Source organism: Canis lupus, chromosome 36 (assembly GCF_003254725.2).
Source record: "Canis lupus dingo isolate Sandy chromosome 36, ASM325472v2, whole genome shotgun sequence".
Lineage (NCBI taxonomy): Eukaryota > Metazoa > Chordata > Mammalia > Carnivora > Canidae > Canis > Canis lupus.
The window spans coordinates 18,856,118-18,876,323 of NC_064278.1; the positions used below are offsets into that span (position 1 = coordinate 18,856,118).

Consider the following 20,206-nt stretch of genomic DNA (forward strand, 5'->3'; position numbering starts at 1 on the left):
TGAATGGCTCAGCAGAGCTGGGAGCTGTATCACCCTGGCTGGTGCAGAGCACCCAAGCTGGCCCTGAGCTGGAGCTGATACTATATATAACTGTGGCAGGAACAGGCCCTCATTCAGTAACTTGTCTCCTGGATCAGTGCTTCAGACTGTTAGCATCTCGCAAATAGAAGCAGGTCAGTTGAACTTTCTTTGACCAGCACTGAAGAAAATCTAGCACAGAGTCCTACAGAGATGCTGCAACATTCTCGACTATGGTTCTGCAGAGTTGAGCTACTTTGAAACAGGCAAGGACCTCATGGAGGGAGATCTATGTATGGAATTACAACCACACCGCAGCCAAGCAGAGCTAATCTGAGTGTCCTGAAATACGGCGGGCAGACATGTGAGGTCGTGATAAGTGTTTTCTATCTTCGTGTCATGTTCGATTTCTAGAGCTCCATGCCGGCAGCCCCACATGAAGCAAACCAGTCAACACGTTCTCTAAAGGGAATGCGAGGGCTGCTTTAACCAGAAGGCTCTGCACCAGAGACCCAGCAACAAAACAAAATGTGATCCCCGCTACAAGTCTTTTGGCATTCCTCTATTATCTTGATTTCAAGAGATTTTTAATTGTATTATATTTATTCATGGGAGACACACACACAGAGAGAGAGAGAGAGAGAGGCAGAGACACAGGCAGAAGGAGAAGCAGGCTCCATGCAGGGAGGCCGATGCGGGACTCGATCCCACGACCCCAGGATCACACCCTGAGCCAAAGGCAGACGCTCAACCACTGAACCACCCAGGTGCCCCGATTTTGAGAGATTTTTCCAGCAAGTGCGTGGAAGGTGTACATCGGATCTTTATAAGAACAATGACACGACAGCTTGAACAAGGGTGGGTGCTTCCATCCATAGATCCCTAATCACTCGGACCTCATTTCTAGGAAGAGTATCTCTGCTTTACAGATTAGTTTTTAAATGTTACTGTCAGTGGGGAGTAGGCGGTGGAGAAGTCAGGGACAGATTGAAAGGGGAACAAAAAGCATTTCTCTATAAACACGTCCCGTTCAGTAATCTCCTTCCCCAAGAATTAAGGTCAGGAGTGAAGAGAGGGAGGGAGGAAACTAGGGCCAGAGATGAGGCTTTGTGAATGAGGCCATGCTCCAGGAAAAGTCACCTTCCCGGCCTGAATTTAGGAGTCAGGGCCCCAGTGCCTCCAGTTGACAAGAGTTCCCACTCCCCTGCTACCAAACCTCCCAGGAGTTCAGAAGAGGAACGTCAGTAGTGAAGGGTTCGCTTAGACAGAGAAGGAACTAATAAAACATTTTCCCCTTCAGAGCACTTGGCTGATGTTCCCCAATTCAACTTTACAAAAAAACCTTGAAGGCGGCCATTAATAGTCCTCATTTTAACGGACCAGAGAGAAAGATTACAATAAATGTGGGAACAAAACTGAGGAATTCATGCTCCTCCCCAGCCCCCAGCCTTAAAAGCTTCCGGGGGAGAAAGGCAGAGTGGCCTTTGGCCTCCGAGGAGAAGCAGTGAGCTCAATGCCCATTTTTTTTTCAAATTCATAATCATTTATTGTAAACCATTTTGTGTTTTTAATCAGAATTCTATCTGTGAAATCCCCCAAACCCGCTGGCACTCCCCTGAGATAACAGGGGCAAGGCAGTCTGCACGGACTGTTGCAGAGAGAAAGTGCACGGTGGTAAGAAAACACGGGCAGGTTTTTTTCTTTTTTCCACTTTCCACCACCGAGCTCCTCTGTTTCGGTTGAGCTCAGCAGCACAAGTGCCTTGGATAATCTAGAAATTGCTTCCATATGTGGGCACAGGAAAGAATGTACTCACTGGCTGCCTGAGAAGGAAGCTCTGGGCAGCTTCTCTTTCCTGCCAGAAAATGTTTCTCAGGCTGAAGAGAGTCACAGGGTGTTTGAGCTGAAGGTCAGAGGGAGCATCTCCGACCTGCCCCAAATTATGGATGAGGAAACCAAGGCCCAGGGTCACAGAGACAATGACGGAAGAGGAATGAGAACCTGGGGCTCCCTGCCTGCTGTGTGATTTTGAATGCTCTTTTGCATTTAGACTTGGCCTTACCCGAGTGCTCTTTACCTCAAATACGTGTAAAGAGCAATGTCCTAAACACACAGAATCTGCTAGGTGGGCCCACCAGCCTGCGGAGCCCCTCACACATCCAGGGTCCCAATGCCACGCGCACGCCCCAGAGGCCAAGAGCTACTGTTCTTTACAGCAGAATTCCAGGGGATCTTTTGAAGAGTGAAAAGTATCCTCAGTTCCCAGTCATTCCGAACTATTTTCTCTGGGGTTGGGCCATGTGAAACTTGAACCCATTGTCTAAAATTGACAGCAATCATCTTGAAGTTCTATTTGTCCATTTTTAGGAGGGAAGCCATTCTATTGGAGTATCTTTCTCAAATCACGTAATGTCTTTGCCTCTCCTCTCTTCGAAGTCCTGCTTCCCTGCGTCCTCCCCCTTTCCTCCCAGAACTGCTTGAAAGAAGGACCCGTGGCTGGTATAGCGTAGCAGAAGGATGGCAAGTTGGGATCTGGACCGCCAGGTTCAGGTACGGAAGGCCCCCACCTGGGGCTGGATGCTCACGGGAAAACCAGCTGGGGGGGCTTCTGGCGCTTTCCGCACCAGGCCCCGTGTCGGGCTTCCCAGGGCCCCAGACCACTTCTCAGCTCGGTGCTCCATCAGTGCGGGCTGGCCCGGAGCTTAAACCACAGACTCCATTTAGGATCCAACAAAGAGCAGTCCCCAGGCACCTTGCTCTCTGCAGAAACTTGGGTGATTTAAGCCTAAGTCACATCATCTTGAACTGCCTGAGCCAAGTGGGTAAACTAAGTGGAGGTGCAGGTTCACAGCAGTGGAAAGTCTGAGCACACCCTCTTGAGTTCCCCTGACCAGCCAAGGTCAGCTTCCCTTACACCCGCTGGACCTCTCCTCTCAAAGTGAAGAGCCGGAGCAACCTGTCCCAAGGACCGCCTAAAAATCAAACCAGACAAACCTCAACTTTATAAAGTCTTGCTGCATGGAGGACCTAAAACTCAGTTGGGGTTTAGAAGTTCTGCAATACGACCCAAACTTTTCTGGGTCTTTCTTATCTTTCCTGTCTCATTTATGTGTGGTTATGAATCAAGTGTGTTGATGTGCCTTTCAAATGATGCTTTTTTAATAGCACCATGTATAATTAGGATCATTGCTAGTCTAGGTGCAAGTACTAACTAGATAACATTTTTTTTTTCTTGAAGAGTTTCTTTATTCATGAAAAACAGAGATAGAGAGGTGGAGAAGCAGGCTCCCCGTGGAGAGCCCGATGCAAGACTCGATCCCAGGACCCCGGGATCATGACCCGAGCCAAAGACAGCCGCTCAACCACTGAGTCACCCAGAAGCCCCAACATGGTCTTTCAATAAACAATTTATTGAGAACTTAATATAAATGAGACACAGAACTAGGGGTGTAACACTGAACCCAGCCCTGTGACATGGTTTAGGGCTCATCTAGAGAATGCAGAATGAAAGGGGCTCCGGTTCCCTGTGTGTCATTGTTTATGCTTCCCCTTCACTACAAACCTTAGTGGGTGGAAATCTTTACACACTCACTCGATTAGGGGTACCCTTGCTCTGTGAGCAGGGTCGGTCTTCTCTGTGCCAGGACACCACATCATGGGCACTCAAGTGTCTCGGTGTGAACAGGATGTAACTCAGCCTCCCGCTCCCTCCCCGAGCCACGGCCTCCTCTCCCTTCCTTGACCTTTGCCATCACTGCTCCACCAGCTTCTAGTGATTTGTAGAGTGAGGAAAACCTCTTCTGGGACCATGAAGCCTGTGTACTGGAGCTCCTTCTGCGGAATGTTCCAGAACTGCAATGAGGCTGCATGTCTGAACTGTTTCTGTTCAAATCAGTGTTTTTCAAACTGTAGATTGTTGCCCATTCTCTGACAGTCAATTTAGTAGGCTGAGCGAGCTTTAAGAACATATATGGTACTGCATTTGGTAAGAATGGGAGTTATTTTATAAAACTTTTGTGTCTATTATCTATCCATCCGTCCTAGATCTCAATGAAAAATACATTTCTTACTGTGAGTCATGGTCAAAAAAGGTTTCAAAACACGGGTTTACACAATGCTTCTTTATGTGGTGTACTCGCTGTTCACAGAGAGACTCCCTGTCAAATACTGCCCGGATGCCGGGTCCCCTTCACATCTGTTATTCGAGTCTAAGAACAGGGCTTCCCTCTGAGCAGGTTTCTTCTTGCTGTTTTTAAAACTCAACACCACTTGTTGCCTCTTAAACTTTATCTCTTAAAACTATTTTGAGTCTGGGAAGAAGGGACCCGTCACGCTCTGCCTTCCCAGCCCCCAGAATCTACACTGGCCAAGGTTCCTTGCCTCTGGCTTCTGTACTAGAACTGAGTTCATTCGTGCAGTTCTTCTGCTTTGGGTCCTTCTGACATACCTTGTGGGGGACAAAAGGAGGAACTCCTTGGGCTGACTTGTGCAATGGGGCCGGTTACAGTACGCTCTGCCCCCTAGTTCCCCCAAGCACGCAGGCCAGAACTGGCCTCATGAGACTTTAACAGTTTACACTGGCGCTGGGACCGTAAGTTCTGGAGAAAGTGGGGCCTGTTTTGTACCAGGCCCGGCGCTTCCCACAGCAGTGCCCTCCATGCTCCTTGGCCATTCAGAGGGAGAGCTGGAAGCTACTTTCTGCAACATCTAGGCTTAGGGCGGGGGAGGAGCAGCAATGGGGCAGGAGTCCCCCAAGGGGTCTGGCGTCAGAGGAGGCTGGCTGACACTGGCTTGGCACAAAGGCAGGACGAGTCACGAAAACTCATTCTCATCAAGCACAAGACAGGGAGACCACAGACACCGGAGTCAGAAATTTCTAACTTTGAAATCTATCTCTGCCTCTGACTTCTAGCTTAATTCTAGATAAACAAAGAGATCCCAAAGCTCTCTAACCAAGAATGATGACCTATAGATTTGAGGCTGGAAAGCCCTGTTGGGACTCATGACCAATGTGCCTCCCTAAAAACCGTTCGGATCAGATCCGGCTTAAGAATGAACTCGGTTTTGTTTTACCTTTTGTTCCTGGGACAGCTTTTTTAATTTGGTCTTTTCCTGGGCTTGAAAAGATGGCCAGATAAATGGCAGAGATATCCTCAAGGGGGCTGATAGAGCTGCAGCCCGTGAAGGGAGGGAGGGAATAAATGGCCCCTCACCCCTTGGTGGTCCACCAAAAGGGTGCTTTTGGGGACTACTGGTCAAGGTCTCTAAGGAGTTGTAGTGAATGCTCCTCAAGCTTCCTCTCCACCCTTAGTTTTAATTCCCCCCAAATGCTCTTGCTGTGGGTGGGATCACACAAGACCAGGGCCAAAATCAGCCCCAGACAAAGTTATTAATTTACAGCTCCCCCCGTGGGGGCAGTAGAGCTCAGAAGTGGGGAACACAGTTCCGGATGCCAGCTCTGGAACAGAGCTATGGTCTTAGACTTCTGTCTCTTCCTGATGTAGAGCTGACTTCCTCTCCATTCTTGCCTGCGGAGAGTCCCAGGCCATGGGTCGGCAGGTACAAAGGTTGCCTGTGGTTGTCCTTGTCAGCAAAAAAAAAAAAAAAAAAAAGTCTGCTGGGCCTCTGCGGTTCTGACCCCAGACACCAGCAGCCCCTGCCAGGTCGCTGGTGATGCAGAGGTCCCCAGAGAGGCCTCCATGGTCTGCCCGAGCCTCTACCAGGAAGGTCTTGAAATTCTCCCTCCTGGCAATCTAGCAAGAACCCAGCAGCCTGCAGACACTTGGACCAAGGCTTGACCAAGGGCTGGTGGCCTGACAGTTACTCTCAGGACCAGGGTTTTGAAATAGCTTTTTCTTCATGATAAAGAAGTGACCATTTCCCTCTTCTTCCTCATCCCCGTCACTGAAGTCTGCTATAAATCGAGCCAGTTTAATTCCTTCACCTTCAGAACAACAGACTTGAGCAGAGGGTACCGGGACAGGTAACTGCTCTCCTGGTCCTGGCCTTGCCAGCTCCACAGGAATAGCTCCTCTGAACACTGCCCGGCTTTTCCCTCACCTGGGCTTGCTGCAGTCTGTACCCAAAGGAGGTTTCTAACTGTGCCCCTCATATCTTTAGGGCCATGCTGGCCTCATTGTTGCCCAGTAAGGAAACAGACCATTCCCGTTTCACCTGCAGTTGACTAAGAAACTTATTTATGGACTATTTTACGCAGTCTTGGACAGGGCAAAGAGCTGGCCTGGAAGTCGGCAGGCCTGAGTTCTTGGGTCGAAACAAATCTGCTACCAACTAGCATTGGCCTTGGGAAAGTCACTTAACTTCTATGAGGTTCTGTTTCTTCACCTGTGAAGCCGGGGAGGATGGGCAAAATAATCTTCATCTCTAGTTTGCTTCCCAGCTCGACATTCTGGGATTTTATGAGAGGTTCTATGTTTTATCATTGAGTTGTACACTCCTTGCCTACCAGCTATATATAATTTGTGTTATTCATTTATTCTTGAGAGTGTAATGTGACACTGGTCAATGACACCAGTCTCAGGCAGCACCTGTGACACTCTAGGATGATTTTCTTCCTCATTAGAGGCTAAAATCTTAGGTCATTTAGAACGTATGTCTGTGATGGATGTTGGGGGTGGATGATTCAGAGCAAAGCTAATGCTGCACCCAGAACACCGTCAAAGAGCAGGCTGGTCTTCACTGTTTCAGGCTGTCCTTTCCAGTGGGTTGGTGACCCTAACCCAGACACACAGGCCAAACAGAGGAACAGAAAGTCCAGGTTACTTCCTCAGAACACTGTACTAGGGACCAGTCATCTGCTTAAAAAAAGCTGGGGCCACTTAGGTCCTTTCCAATTTTATGCCCTTCACTGAAGAGCTGGCGGGAAGGTGGGGGGCATCACGGTTCACAGTGGGCTGGGAAACCACACGGGCTGGGCTGAATCTCGACTCTGCCAAGCTAACCATGTAAACTTGGACGAGTTCATTAACCTTAAATTCCTCATCTGCAAAATGAAGATAATAGTGCCTGCTCTGCATATAACAGGGTCATTATATGGACTCAGTGAGTTAATTTAGAGCATTTAGAACATTACTTGGTCCACAGTAAGCAACATCTATGCTAGATGCTATTATGATTGTTACTTGTCCAAAAATGACTACTGGAAATCTGGAGGAATAATTCATTCTCGACTTCTGTGAGTAAGCATGAGAGGACATGGCATGTTCTTATTTCTGCTTTATCCTCGTGAGTTCCTTCTAAGGGCAGATCACAGCTTAGGCCAGCTCAACAAGCTTCCTGCACTGCAGCGCCCCCTGCACAACAACCACATGAGCATGGGGGCTTCTTGGGAGCAGAGGAGGTTGAGGATCTCACTTCCTTCACTGCCTGCCTCCCTGCCCCACCACTGGGGCTTCTCCTGCAGCTCAGAACCACCAGATTCTTTCCCCTGATGTCACTGCTGACCTCTGCACTCTCTCCTCCTCCGTGGTGCTGGGGCCGGAGCTGAAGGGGGAGCACAGGGGAACTCTCTACCAGGGCTTCATCCTTTCTTGGGCATCTGCGTTAGAACTCAAAAGCATCTTCTCCTAGTCACAACCTTAACTAATGGTGGTTGGGCTCTCTTGGGCACCTCAGGTTCGGCTTCCCAGGTAGACAAGTTTGTCTACTTTCTCTGTAAGAAAAGTCCACAGGGGCACCATTTACCGCCTGTCGGCTCAGGATCTTTCCATGCATAACTAGAGGTCCTGTAATGTTAGCACCAATCTCAAGAAGCAAAAGCAGCGCAGTTTCTTGGAAGACATCCAAGATGGTCTGCCTCTGAGCCAAAATAGCAACATGTTGTTCTTCAGACCACGAGTAAGAAATACAAACAAGAGACTCACCCAGCTATGGTCACAACTACCAATCAAAGATCATGGCAGGACTCTGGAAGTGAAGCCCCATGTGGGTATTTTTATCTACTCCCAGGAATCACCACAGTCACAGTGAACAGCTTCCAAAGCATGTGCTTACAGTCACCTGCATGTGATGTTTTCTCTGAGATTACACAAAAAGCACTTTAGTAAGCAGTGGCCTCTGCCTTCTAAAAAGCCACAAAGGCTAATGCATATAACTCCAGCAATGGACTTTCCCAGTGAAGTTTGGAATTGGTGCTTCCTGGTTACATCTGAAGTGCTTCTTAAAAAGAGCAAGCAAATGATGTTATGTACATGCACGCGCGCATGCACTTATGTGTAGTAGATGGTGAGGACAGACGGTTTCAAGGTTATGACCATGAGTGTACTAATAGAGAGTAAAGGTTAATATACTGCATGTGTGTATGCACCTAGTGAGGTGATTTTCAGCAAATATAAATAAAACAAGATCTTCTGAGCATACCTGGAGAGCATCTGGCTCAAATCCCATCTCCACAAATAACATTACAAAGAAAATCTCACGGTAACAGCTAATGTTCTTTCTTAAGCAAGTATACAATGGGATTCAAGTATAAAGAACTTAATGGGGGCACCCAGGTGGCTCAGTTGATTGGGTGTCTGCCTTTGGCTCAGGTCATGATTCAGGGTCCTGGGATCGAGCCCCACATTGGGCTGCCTGGTCAGTGCAGTCTGCTTCTCCCTTGGCCTCCTTCCCTCCTGCTCATGCTCTGTCTCTCAAATAAATAAACAAATAAAATCATCAAAACAAAAAAAGAACTCGAAGAGTTTGCCAAAATAGAATTTGATTATATATATTACACATAACACACATATACTATTGCAGCTAAACGAGAGAGATGTGATAGACGTCTTTCTCTCATTTATCAAATACTGAGTCAAAAACAGGCCAGGTGAAATTCCAGTGTCATCAGATATCTAACTGATCCGTTAAAATGTTAACAACTGCACTGTTTAGATAGCGCCCAATTTGGAGATGCTGTGTGCCCCATCACAGGGATCACAGGCATCCTCCTTGGCACAAGCTGCCCCTTCCAATAGATTTCTCCACTCGACTTCCACATAGTGTTTACTGTTGTCAAGGTCACATGACTACTGGCAGCAAAGCCGGAACCAGAATACGTGTGTTGGGCTCCTACCCTTCTGCTCTCTCCACTTTCCTACTCTACTTTTTTTTTTTTTTTTTTTTAAAGATTTTATTTAAGGGGCGGGGTGCGGGGGAGAGAATAAGGAGAGGGAGAGGGACTCTGGGATCATGAGCCGAGCCCAAGCCAGACCCTTGACCGCCTGAGCCACCCAGGCACCCCTCCCACTACTTTTAGCAAAGGATCCAATGCAAAAGGCATTAACTAAATCAGCTGTTGATATCAGGACTCAAGCTCAGAGTGACTTAATTTTTAAGAGTCTACATAGTCTCGGAGGATTGATGGGCATCCGAAGGCAAGGGCAGCGTGGAAGGGAAGGTAGAGCAGGGGGCCGTGTGCCCTCCGGCATCAGCACACGGGGGCCCCAAGGAGATGCCAACGTGCGCCGGTCCCAGGGCTGGGGCTCTGGCACCGGGCAAGAGAAGCAGCCGCCACTGCCCTGGGCCACCCCCTCGTTCGCTACCCACACCGCCACCGGCTAAAACCTAGGCGGCCGCGGGCCACGCAGCCCTCCCGAAGGCCAGCGCCGCTCACAACGCAGCCCGCCTCGGGGTTCGGCCAGCCGGGCCGCGGACCTCTGGCCTTGGGAAGGACTTGGAGTTTTAAGTGGTGGAGAGTTCAGGGGGCCTCGGCGTCTAGAGATTTCCCTGTTCTCATCAGATCCCCCCCCCCCCCCGCCGTGTTCATGTATGAGGTGTCCAGGGGAACCGGGGCGAGAGCCAGACGGCCGGGGCCGCGCCCTGTGACCCGCTCAGCCCCCGTGGACCTCGGGCTGTGCACAGGCACACGCCACCCTGGGAGCTGCTCTGGCTCCGGCAGGCGGCGATCCAGCCTCAGTCTCCCCCAGGGACCCACGTCCTCTGCCCCGGTCGGCTCCCTCCAGCCAGACACGCGGTGTGGACCTGTTCCCGGCCTGTTCCCGGCCGAGGGCCCCTGGCAGTTTGGAAGAACGTTCGCACTTCTCTTTCAGGCGACTCTGTTCTGGACAATTCAGCCTCATCCAGGAGCCTCTGTCCTTCCAAAGGTGGGACTCGGCTGTGCTCCTTCTTTGAACAAGGACATCCCTCTCTGAAGCGCCTGGGCCTTTAAAACACCACCATTCAAAGCAGAGTAAAACTTCATGAAGGCAGATATCAAGGACTCACAGGATTTCTTCATTTTCAGTTCCAACTTCTGCTGCCCAGACACAATCCTTTTGCCATCTGTGTCAGGTTAGCTACAAAGGACTGTTATTATTCTGGACGACACAATGTTGGTCCGACCTACCCGAATACAAGAAATTCTGCTGATTGATTTAGTTATTCTGTTCATATAAACGAATCCAGTTGTACAGATGTTTCTGATTAACCAATGTACTGCTGGAGTTATACACAAATAATTTTATAATGAACTCAGCAACTATAAGAACGGGAGAAGTGGAATCTAGTCCCACCTCCCAGAAAAACAAGCAGGAGCAACAGCGCGGAGGCTTTCAACAGCGCTCCAGGTTTAAATTCCTATCTGCTGTGATTCACTTTTTCCTCTTGATGTAATCCAGTATAACTTATAACTAATGCTCTCAAAGAACCTTTGTCTTCAGACTTCTGCACTTGAGAGGGAAAGCCAGTTAGCTGTGCAAGCTTGAAGCTCCTTTAAAATTTCCCATCTTTGTATTTTGTAAGTGTGTTTTTATTAAAACATCGGTATTTCCAGAGACAATTTCTTATATAATATACTTTTAGAAGGAGAAAACTGGGACTGAGAAGTCTAGATTTGCTTTACTATAAAGAGAAATCAAGTGTTTTGTTTCGCTTCAATACAGAACAATCAAGTTCAGGGAGCTTAGGCTCAAGCTTTTCTCCTCCAGCTCTAGAAGACAAATCATATGCACTTTAGAAAATGAAGGAAAGACAAGACATGAATAATTCAAATAAATGTTTTTTTAAAAAGATAGTGACAAGTGCTCCCTAATGAAATCATCTGAAACAAAACAGGAAAAAGAGATTAGAAAGTTTATACTTCTAAAATAAATTATGCTGGCAAGGATGTGGGGAAACAGAGATTTTCAAATAGTGTTAGTGGGACTGCGAATTACTACAACTTTTGGTAAGTAATACCACTTTGGGGACTCTGACAGACAAAAATAAAAGCTTCTGTATGTTAGCATGTTCAAATTAATGCACATGGATGTTTAAAGAAAAACTGCTGCTGTAGCACAAAACTTGAAACAACTTGAATGATTAATTTATGGAATATTAACCAGCCATGATATAAATGAGTTAATTATTTTTTTAAGATTTTATTTATTTATTCATGAGAGACAGAGAGACAGACACACAGACAGAGGGAGAAGCAGGCTCCATGCAGGGAGCCCGATGCAGGACTCGATCCTGGATCTCCAGGATCACGCCCTGGGCTGAAGGCAGATGCTTAACCACTGAGCCACCCAGGCATCTCATCTTTTTAAATTTTCTAATTTTTTTTTAAATGAGTTTTTTAATTTGGAGAGGAGGTCTATAATGTTTTGTTATGTTAAAAAAAATCGGTGGCAGGGCACCTGGGTGGCTCAGTCAGTTAAGTGTCTGCCGTTAGCTTAGATCAAGATTCCAGGGTCTGGAGAACGACCCCCACATCAAGGAGCCTGCTTCTCCTTCTCCTTCTGCCCTTCCCCCTACTTGTGTGCTCTCTCTCTCTGTCAAATAAATAAATAAAATATTTTTTAAAACTGTGGTTCTCGAAAAGATATCTGTACCCCCATGTTCATTGCAGCATTGCTCACAATTACCAAGATATGAAAACAAACTATGTCCACTGGTAGGTGAACAGATAAAAATGACGTATACATACACAATGGAGTATTTACTATTCAGCCAAGAGAAAGAAGGACACTCTACCATTTGTGACAACATGGATAGACCTTGAGGGCGTCATGCAAAGTGAAATAAGTCAGACCGAGAAAGACAAATGCTGTAGGATCTTGCTTATATGTGGAATCTAAAAAAGCCAAACTTGTAGAAACAGAGAATAGAGTGGTGGTTACCAGGAGCTAGGGGTAGAGGAAATGGGGAGATGTTGGTCAAAGGATATAAACTTGCAATTAGATGAGTAAGTTCTAGGAATCTAACGCATACCATTGTGACTGTAACAACGGTGAATTATAATACTTGAAATTATATACTTGAAATATTTAATGTTCTCACCATAAAAGAGAAATGATAATAATGTGACAGTGATGGAGGTATTAAAGCTATGGTGGTCATCATATTACAACATATAACTGTATCAAATCAGTACATTATATGCCTTACATCTACACAATGTTATATGTCAACTGCATCTCAATGTGTTTCTCTTTTTAATAGAAAAAAAATGGGCATTTCTATTTGGATATAGTTACATAATAAGGACAAAGCTGAGGATGGGTGCATCCTGAACTGATAATATTGATCACCTTGAGGAGTTGGAATTTGAGAGCTAGAAGAGAAAAATTATTAACTTTTTCTTTACACATTTCTTCCTTTTTTTGTCTTCTCTATAGCAAGCACATACTTTTGTAACCTGAACAAAGTGAAAACAACTTAATTTTTAAAAAGTGGTAAAATCACATTTTCAACAAAAAGAAAGGAGCAAAGACTAAATTATAAAGACTGAACACTTGGTCTGGTGGTTCTTAGCTCTATGAAACATACTGTTTCATCACAGCATAGTAGAGATGATGCATACAGAACTTCTACACAGAAAGGAATTTTATGGTTAAAGTAATACCATAATAACCACTGCACAGTCCTTTAACCGATTGAGAATTTCCCTTTACTTCTCCCATTCCTCATCAAAAAAAGAGAAAATCAAGGATAGATGTTTAATTAATGAGGTTCTAGCGCCAACATCTAATAAAATGTCACTCAAGACTTGCCTTAATTTTAACAATAACTTCTTAATTTATCTCAAATAAAATGTGAGGCTTTTTTTTTATACAGTGCTAAAACTCTACAGAAAAGAACATGTGAAATTTTACTCACAAAACCTGAGATTTTTTTTTAAAACTGATACTTTGGGTTATTTCTTAACCCATGCATGGTAAATTCCAGCTCTAATACATAAGAATAGGTACTGCTTAAAATAAACTGCTATACTACTTTTTAAAAAGGTTTTAAGGGGCCTTCAACTACTTTGCCTTTTTATAGGCTCCCAAAAACTGGATTAGAAATTTCAGTACCATCTGAAATCTTGTCTTAGTGTCCCCTCAGCCTGGCCTTTGGGGACCAGGGAAAGCAAAGGGCTCTTTGTCTTCTCTCATTCTCCTCCCCACACCTCTCTCAAATCCATCACCAGGGTCCTTCCTGAAGTCCTTCCCTCAGCATGTACATGTGCTGCTCAAGACAGGGGCTGTTCAAGAACAGCCCATTTTTTCCCTCCTATATCTCAGGCCGATCTGACTGTCTCCATTATCTAAATATCCATCCCCATAACACAAGACTACTGTGGTTAAGACACTGATCTCACTGTTTACATTGTCAGAGAAAAAAATAGCTGGGTACATGTTTTCTCAAGATCTTCTCTGAGGTCCGAAGGTTCCCTACTTTAAGAATCTATTCTGCTGGAGGACGGGGGTGGGCAGGAGGGCAGCGAGTCTCAGAGTTTCCTGAAATATTACTTGTAACATGTTCAACATTTCAACATTGCATCACTCTGAGATGTGGCCAGATTTCTCTCTTGGTCCTTCTCACGCCTAAATTCTTCATTCCACAGACGTAATGTCCTTCATATGCCTACAGAAAAACGCATGGAAGTTTTCAGAAATGGGCTGGGGAGACACAAGTGGTTGACACGCAAGAAATTCAACTGCCCATTGGTTTGTGTATGACAACTAAATGAGTATCTTTATTCTGTCAGTGAATGACTGGTTGTTTGACTTGACTCAATGAATTAATATGTTTGGGCACCATTAGCAAGAGCCAACAGGTGAGCTGATGGTCCCTGAACCAGCAGGGCAAACTCTGATGGGAGACTGCAGACAACCAATAAAGCACCAGTCATGTTATATACAGCTTGCTATGGCAGAACGCTATGCAACTGTTAAGAACACAGTAGTAGTGGGGCACCTGGCTGGCTCAGTCTGAAGAGTATATGACTTTTGATCTCATAGTTGTGAGTTTGAGCCCCCAATTAGGTATAGAGATTATGTAAAAATATTAAAAAAAATAAAGTAGTAGTATGTCCAAAAAATATCAAAAAGGGAAAACAAGCAAAATGCAAACAATATCCATGTAACACAGTCTTAAATATGTAAATAAATGGTGGGAAGTACAAGAGGGAAAAATAGGAGAAATGTAACCACGTTTAGCTGTTATAATGAGGTAAGGTGTACATATTCCACATAGTTAATCAAGTATTGCTTATGAAAAAATACATTTGAATAATGTAAACCTATACAGAAATGTATTAAATGGAGTAGGTATTACCTATGTAAAAAAATAGAAAATAAATTTTAAAAACCTTTAAGTTGTAATGGACTCCAATGGCCCAAGAAACTAGCTGGCTCTAAATTTTCCTATTTATTCACCATGTCCTTTCTCTTGTGGACACCTCTTATCTGAGAGAACGATTTATCCCCCAGATACAAAGAAATCTGCGGTAGTTTATGGGGAGGGTGGTAGCCTGCAATTTTGCTTAAACTTCATCAGGATGTGCATCACCTCTTAGTCCGAAGACAAAGGTAGAAAATCCATGAGTGGGAGAATCCAAACCCTCATTTACATGGAAGTGACCCAGATACCGGTATTAGACGAGCAAATATCACTTCTTAGGTTTTACACTAATCCCCACCTTCCCCATGAGAATTCAAAATTCCATTCTTTTATTATTGGATCATTATTACTGTTCAATTGAGAAGACATAAAAATATACAGCAGTAAAAGCTAATTACACATATGATTAAAAACATATGATACAAACCAATCATGGTGAAGGACTACTTTTTAATTTTTTTAAAAATTTATTTATTCATGAGACACACAGAGAAAGAGAGGCAGAGACACAGGCAGAAGGAGAAGTAGGCCTCCTGCAGGGGGACTCGATCCCAGGACCCCGGGATCACGCCCTGAGCCAAAGGCAGACACTCAACCACTGAGCCACCCAGGTGTCCCAGAGGACTACTTACTCTTAAAATGAAATTTGTTTCTTTGCATCTTCAGAACCCAGATAATCTTCAGTAAAACATCAAGATCTACTTTGCCTTTATGAAAAATCTACTCATCTCAAATCTTACAACCAGAGTGGCAGAAATAAACCACCATTCAATAAACATTAATTGAAAACCTACTAGACAAGAACCTACTATTTCTGAGGGACTATAAAATGCTCAAAAAAAAAAAAAGTTATTGCCCTGAGTTTATCATCTAGTGGGGGAAGAGAGACACATGTGTGACTGCAATACAGGACAGAATGGATTTCAAGCCACAGATGAGGCCCAAACAAATACCTACAGGAATTTACTAGAAGAGGCAGGAATCAGCTCATGGCTCTTATCAAGAAGCATATTTTTACAATGTGACCCATGTTTACTGAAGTTACTAAACTAGCGAAATTTGTAGGTGATCGGGTCTCTTCTTTTTTTAGGGTAGTCTCCTCTTATTGACTATTGGCAAGGTCTACTATTTGTCTTTTTTTTTTTTTAAGATTTTATTTATTTATTCATAGAGATGCAGAGAGAGAGAGAGAGAGAGAGAGGCAGAGACACAGGCAGAGGGAGAAGCAGGCTCCATGCAGGGAGCCCGATGGGGGACTCGATCCCAGGACCCCAGGATCACGCCCTGGGCTACAGGCGGCGCTAAACCGCTGAGCCACCAGGGCTGCCCTACTATTTGTCTTCTTAAGAAGCATTTGTGGCCAAGCTGAGGAATCTATAGGATTCCACATCAGGTGAAGAGAGGCAGCAGTGTGGAGGAGAAATGGCAAGGCAAAGGAAACAGATGGGGATGGATAAGAATAGTTTAGCTGGAGCCCAGCACATGCAAAGTAGTATATAATCAATGAAAGTGAAATTAAGGGTCAAAAGGGCAGAGGTTGGAATCAGAACGGTGCAGGTCTGAATGCATGCTGTCACCAGCTGTGTGACCTTGGGCAAGTTACCTTTCTCTCACCCTCCAGTTCCACGTATATAAGCAGAACCTACCTCACACAGTGGTGTAGCTATTAAATGATTCCATTAAATGACACGTAGTAAGTGGTAACATCAAAGAAAGCAGGTGAAAGAGGGAGGGAGAGCAGAGAGAAGACAGGAGGAAGGGAGGGAGGAAAGATTTTTAAAACCAAGGCCAGATCATAGAAAGCTTTGAAGAATCTGATTCCCGTAATATAACTAAGAGATAAAAGAAAATTAAAAAGAAGAAATTGTGTTATACTGGAAAGATGGCTTACTGGAAGAGGAAAAAAAATGTATCCATAGTAAGTAATGCTAAAATGTTATATAACACCACAGCAATAAGAACTATGTTTACTGAAGCTTCTAAACTAATGAAAATTGTAGGTGATTCTGTCTCCTATTTCAGCTAAGTGTGTCTTTAGCTGAGTAGTAGCAAAGCCTATTTTTTGACTTCTCAACAAGTATTTATGACTGATCTGAAGACTAATGCTGAGCATGCTTCTCAGGAATCAAAGTTTCCTGATCCTTGGCAAAAGGATAACGCAAAAGCCATGGCACTCCTACCCCAGGGGGCTTAGGTGCTCTATCTGTGACCAGAGCAGCCCGGCCTGGGGCAGGCAGTCGAGTCCACTGGTCACCCTCACTTTGGTGATGGCCACCATGACTGTCACAGCATACCATTTCCTGGTGCCAAGGGGCCAGGGAGGTACAGCATGTCTTGTCTTTGCTTTTCCTACCCTTTATCTGCCCAGATAACCTTAGCAGAGTAGGCCTGACTGGGTAAGCAGATCACGGACTGGTAGCCCCCAAATACGGAGATTCTTCTCTGTGGGATCCCTCCCTTTCCAGCTGTTAAGAGAATGCACGAGGTGACTGAGGTGAAACACTCTACAAACTACAGACTGCTAAAAGGGATTATTATATGTTCATTTATATAAAATGCTGCTGTTCCCATGTATAGGCTCTTCCTGAATCTCCATTCGACAAGACCAATACCAACAACGTTCTGTATATACTAACACCATATATTAACATTAGCAATAGTAATAATAATGGCCCACAAATACCAAGCAGCGGCCCGGATAAGCTGCTAAGCAATCCACATCCACGACTTCACTGGACCCTCACAACAACCTTGTAGGAAGAGGTAGTTTTCTCATTTTTAAAGGCACAGAAACAGAGGTCAAAGAACTTGCAAAAGACAAAACTGGGACGGGAAGCAAGATCTGCCCAACTTCCTGACCCATGCTTTATCCTTAGGGGACTCTGTACCTCGTAGCACATCAGTATTGCCTGGGAGGCGGTGAGGAGTTCTCAAATGATAGATTTCTGGGCCTCCCACAGACTTACAGAATCAAGCCTTTATAAGCTTCCAGGCACACCCATGGCTAAGGCCCAGCATCCTTCAATCCCAGTCACAGTGTGTTAAACAGAACAGCGTTACTCAACTAACTGAAGGTATTCTGGGGGCTTTGGTGTGACCAGAGTTTTTATTATTCCGAAGTATTCAAGAGACAGAATTATTCTGACCTGCCAATTATCCCTACAGGGTGAGGAACAATTGACAAGTGTTAGGTTCGATGACACAATGAGGCTGAGAGAGGAAGTATTCATCTGTCCAGGGAGCTGGAACCTGAACCGCTCCTCACTGGAGGAGTGAAGGGAGAAGGCAACGTGAATGGCCTGTTACTCCTGCAACGCCTGGCCCTCAGGAGACACCTCTTAAATATTGGTTAAATGGACAAATAAGTGAAGGACTGACTCCCTCCAGCTGGAAGCAATTTCGATCTCCTCTAAATTCCTTGCATCTGATCCGTATCTTTTTTTTTTTTTTTTTACCTTCTTGACCACATTCTGCCTCGCATTCCACTGTTTGAAACCTGTCTCCTCTACCAGAAGGTAAGCGGTCAGAGGCAAACTCCCATCTCTTTCTGAGCAAGGCCTCCCACTCTACCACGGCACAGTACACAGCAGCGACCCCTAGCAGGGACCCTCAATGCCAAATGAGTATCTGGCTGGAGTCCCACTGAGACCTGCTTCCCAGATGTGGGTCCTGGCTATTCTCAAGGCTTATGCCTACCAACCTTCCAACACCTGGCATAACTGTGGACCGCTGGGACACAGTGGCAGAGAGATCTCTGTGTGGAAATTAGGAATTTGGAAGACCTCGTTGGAAGGCAGGTTTCAGGAAGACCATGGCTCTCCGGGAGATGGAATCCTGAATATGAGATACTATAAAAACAAATGGGTTATAGCAAAGAATAAAAGGTGCTTTTCTGCACTGCAGAAAGTATCTACTTCCTAAAATTACAACCAATAGTTAGGAACACCCTGAAATATCAGACAGTGACACAGACCCAGCAATGAATTCTTCCCACAAAAGGACGCTCACCTCTGGCCAGAGCACCTGAGACAGCAAAGTTGAAAGATAAGAGAATACCAACTTCTTTTCACTCACCACTCCTCTCCTTCACCACTTCAGCTCTTTATCGCTCTTTTGTATGGATGCTACACATTGCACGGTGTCTGGGTGGCCCTCTGATGCTTGTGCTGTGCTTCCTGCTGTTCTGAGCTCCCATCACCCCACCTGATCCTCCTTCCATGTGATGGACAAAAAGCAAATATGGCCAACCCCATTTCCTGGATGAGATAAGGAAGTCTCAAGTTCCACGATTTGCCTAAGGGCATAAGAAAGTGGCTGAATTCCCACTAGAGACTTACCTGGTGAAGTGAACAAGCACACGGAAGGAGGCACGCATCTCTCTAATTGAAAGTAATCTCCCTGTCTGTCAACGTCCCAGAATGTGATCTTACCCAGAATGTGATCTTACCTCGCTCACAAACCCTCCTGCTCTACATCACACAAACCTGAAGCTGTTGTTTTGTTTTTTAAGTAGGCTCCCAGCCCAGTGTGGAGACCCACGCAGGGCTAGAACTGCGGACCTCAGGACGGTGGCATCAAGACCTGAGTCAGTATCAAGAGTCACACACTGAACCAAACGAGCCACCCAGGTACCCTGCAAACCCAAAAAAAGTTTATGTGTTTCCCAGGGGAGCCAAAGTGATGGCAGGGTTGGGTAGGTCCCAAGATGATGATGATGGGACTAAAATGTTGAATAACATCTGCAGACTCTAGTCTGCACACCTCCGTGACGGGTCATGGGCTCCTACAGGTGGACAGGGGTTTGGTTCCTGAGAAACTCAACCCTATGGGGACGACAGGCGTAAAAGATACACAGCAAGAGTGGAAGGCCCTGTTGTGAGCACTGTAAGGAGGGGTTAGGATGCAAAATGCTGATGGCCTCCGGGGCTCGCTCTCTCTCATTTCAAAAAGTCACAAGGTGTTTTATGCAAAGTACAAGAAAACCCTCCCGGTAGTTATCTTACCCGTTATAGGAAAAGGCATTTCTGAGCAGGAAAAAAAAGAGCCAATGACTCAAAGTGAAGCTACAGTATTGTTTTGAAATTGCCTTGGGAAACTGGCAAAGGAAAACCGACCCAGGGCGGGCCTGTGTCCGGGGCTCCGCGGCTGCATCGCCCGCAGTCTGGGGCCATCCGGGGCCAGCGGCCGGGGGTGGGGTGACTATGGGGCGGGCAGCAGTGACACGGAACTCTCAGAAAAAGGGACCAAGTGCACCCAGTCACTGCCAACAACTTGAGAGGCTTCCCGAGAACCGAGATAAGGCGTCAGGCCGGAGCCCGTGGCCCCAGAGGGACCCTGCAGGGCCCGAAGACCCAGGCGACCCAGGCGTACCCGCTGTTCATCCCAGAGGGGTGAAGGTCTGCACCCCCGCCCCGGGTTCGGGTCCCCTGGGCTGGTTTCCCTTACGCTTGCAACTTTCTTCGGCGGTTCTGTTCCAGACAGACAAACGCGCGGGCACAAAAAGGCTGCAGCGAGGCTGCCCGGAAAGTTCGGGAAAGGCCCCGGGGTGGGGGCAACAGCGCCCCCGCGGGGAGGGGGTGGCAGCGCCTGGAAGGGCAGCCCC

The 20,206-nt window shown here is 46.0% G+C and overlaps 2 protein-coding genes across 13 annotated transcripts in view; one reads left to right on the forward strand and one right to left on the reverse strand.

Moving 5' to 3' along the window:
- WIPF1 (WAS/WASL interacting protein family member 1) overlaps positions 1 to 20,206 on the reverse strand; it is a 122,329-nt gene that overhangs the window by 101,739 nt on the left and 384 nt on the right. The gene's annotated exons all lie outside the window — the stretch shown is intronic.
- The window catches only part of LOC125754439 (basic proline-rich protein-like), a 139,159-nt gene continuing 130,321 nt past the window's right edge, over positions 11,369 to 20,206 (forward strand). For all 12 annotated transcript variants that reach the window (XR_007408656.1, XR_007408665.1, XR_007408650.1 and 9 more), the window contains exon 1: positions 11,369 to 20,000. The gene's annotated coding sequence lies outside the window, so the exon portion shown is untranslated. The remainder of the gene's footprint in view (positions 20,001 to 20,206) is intronic.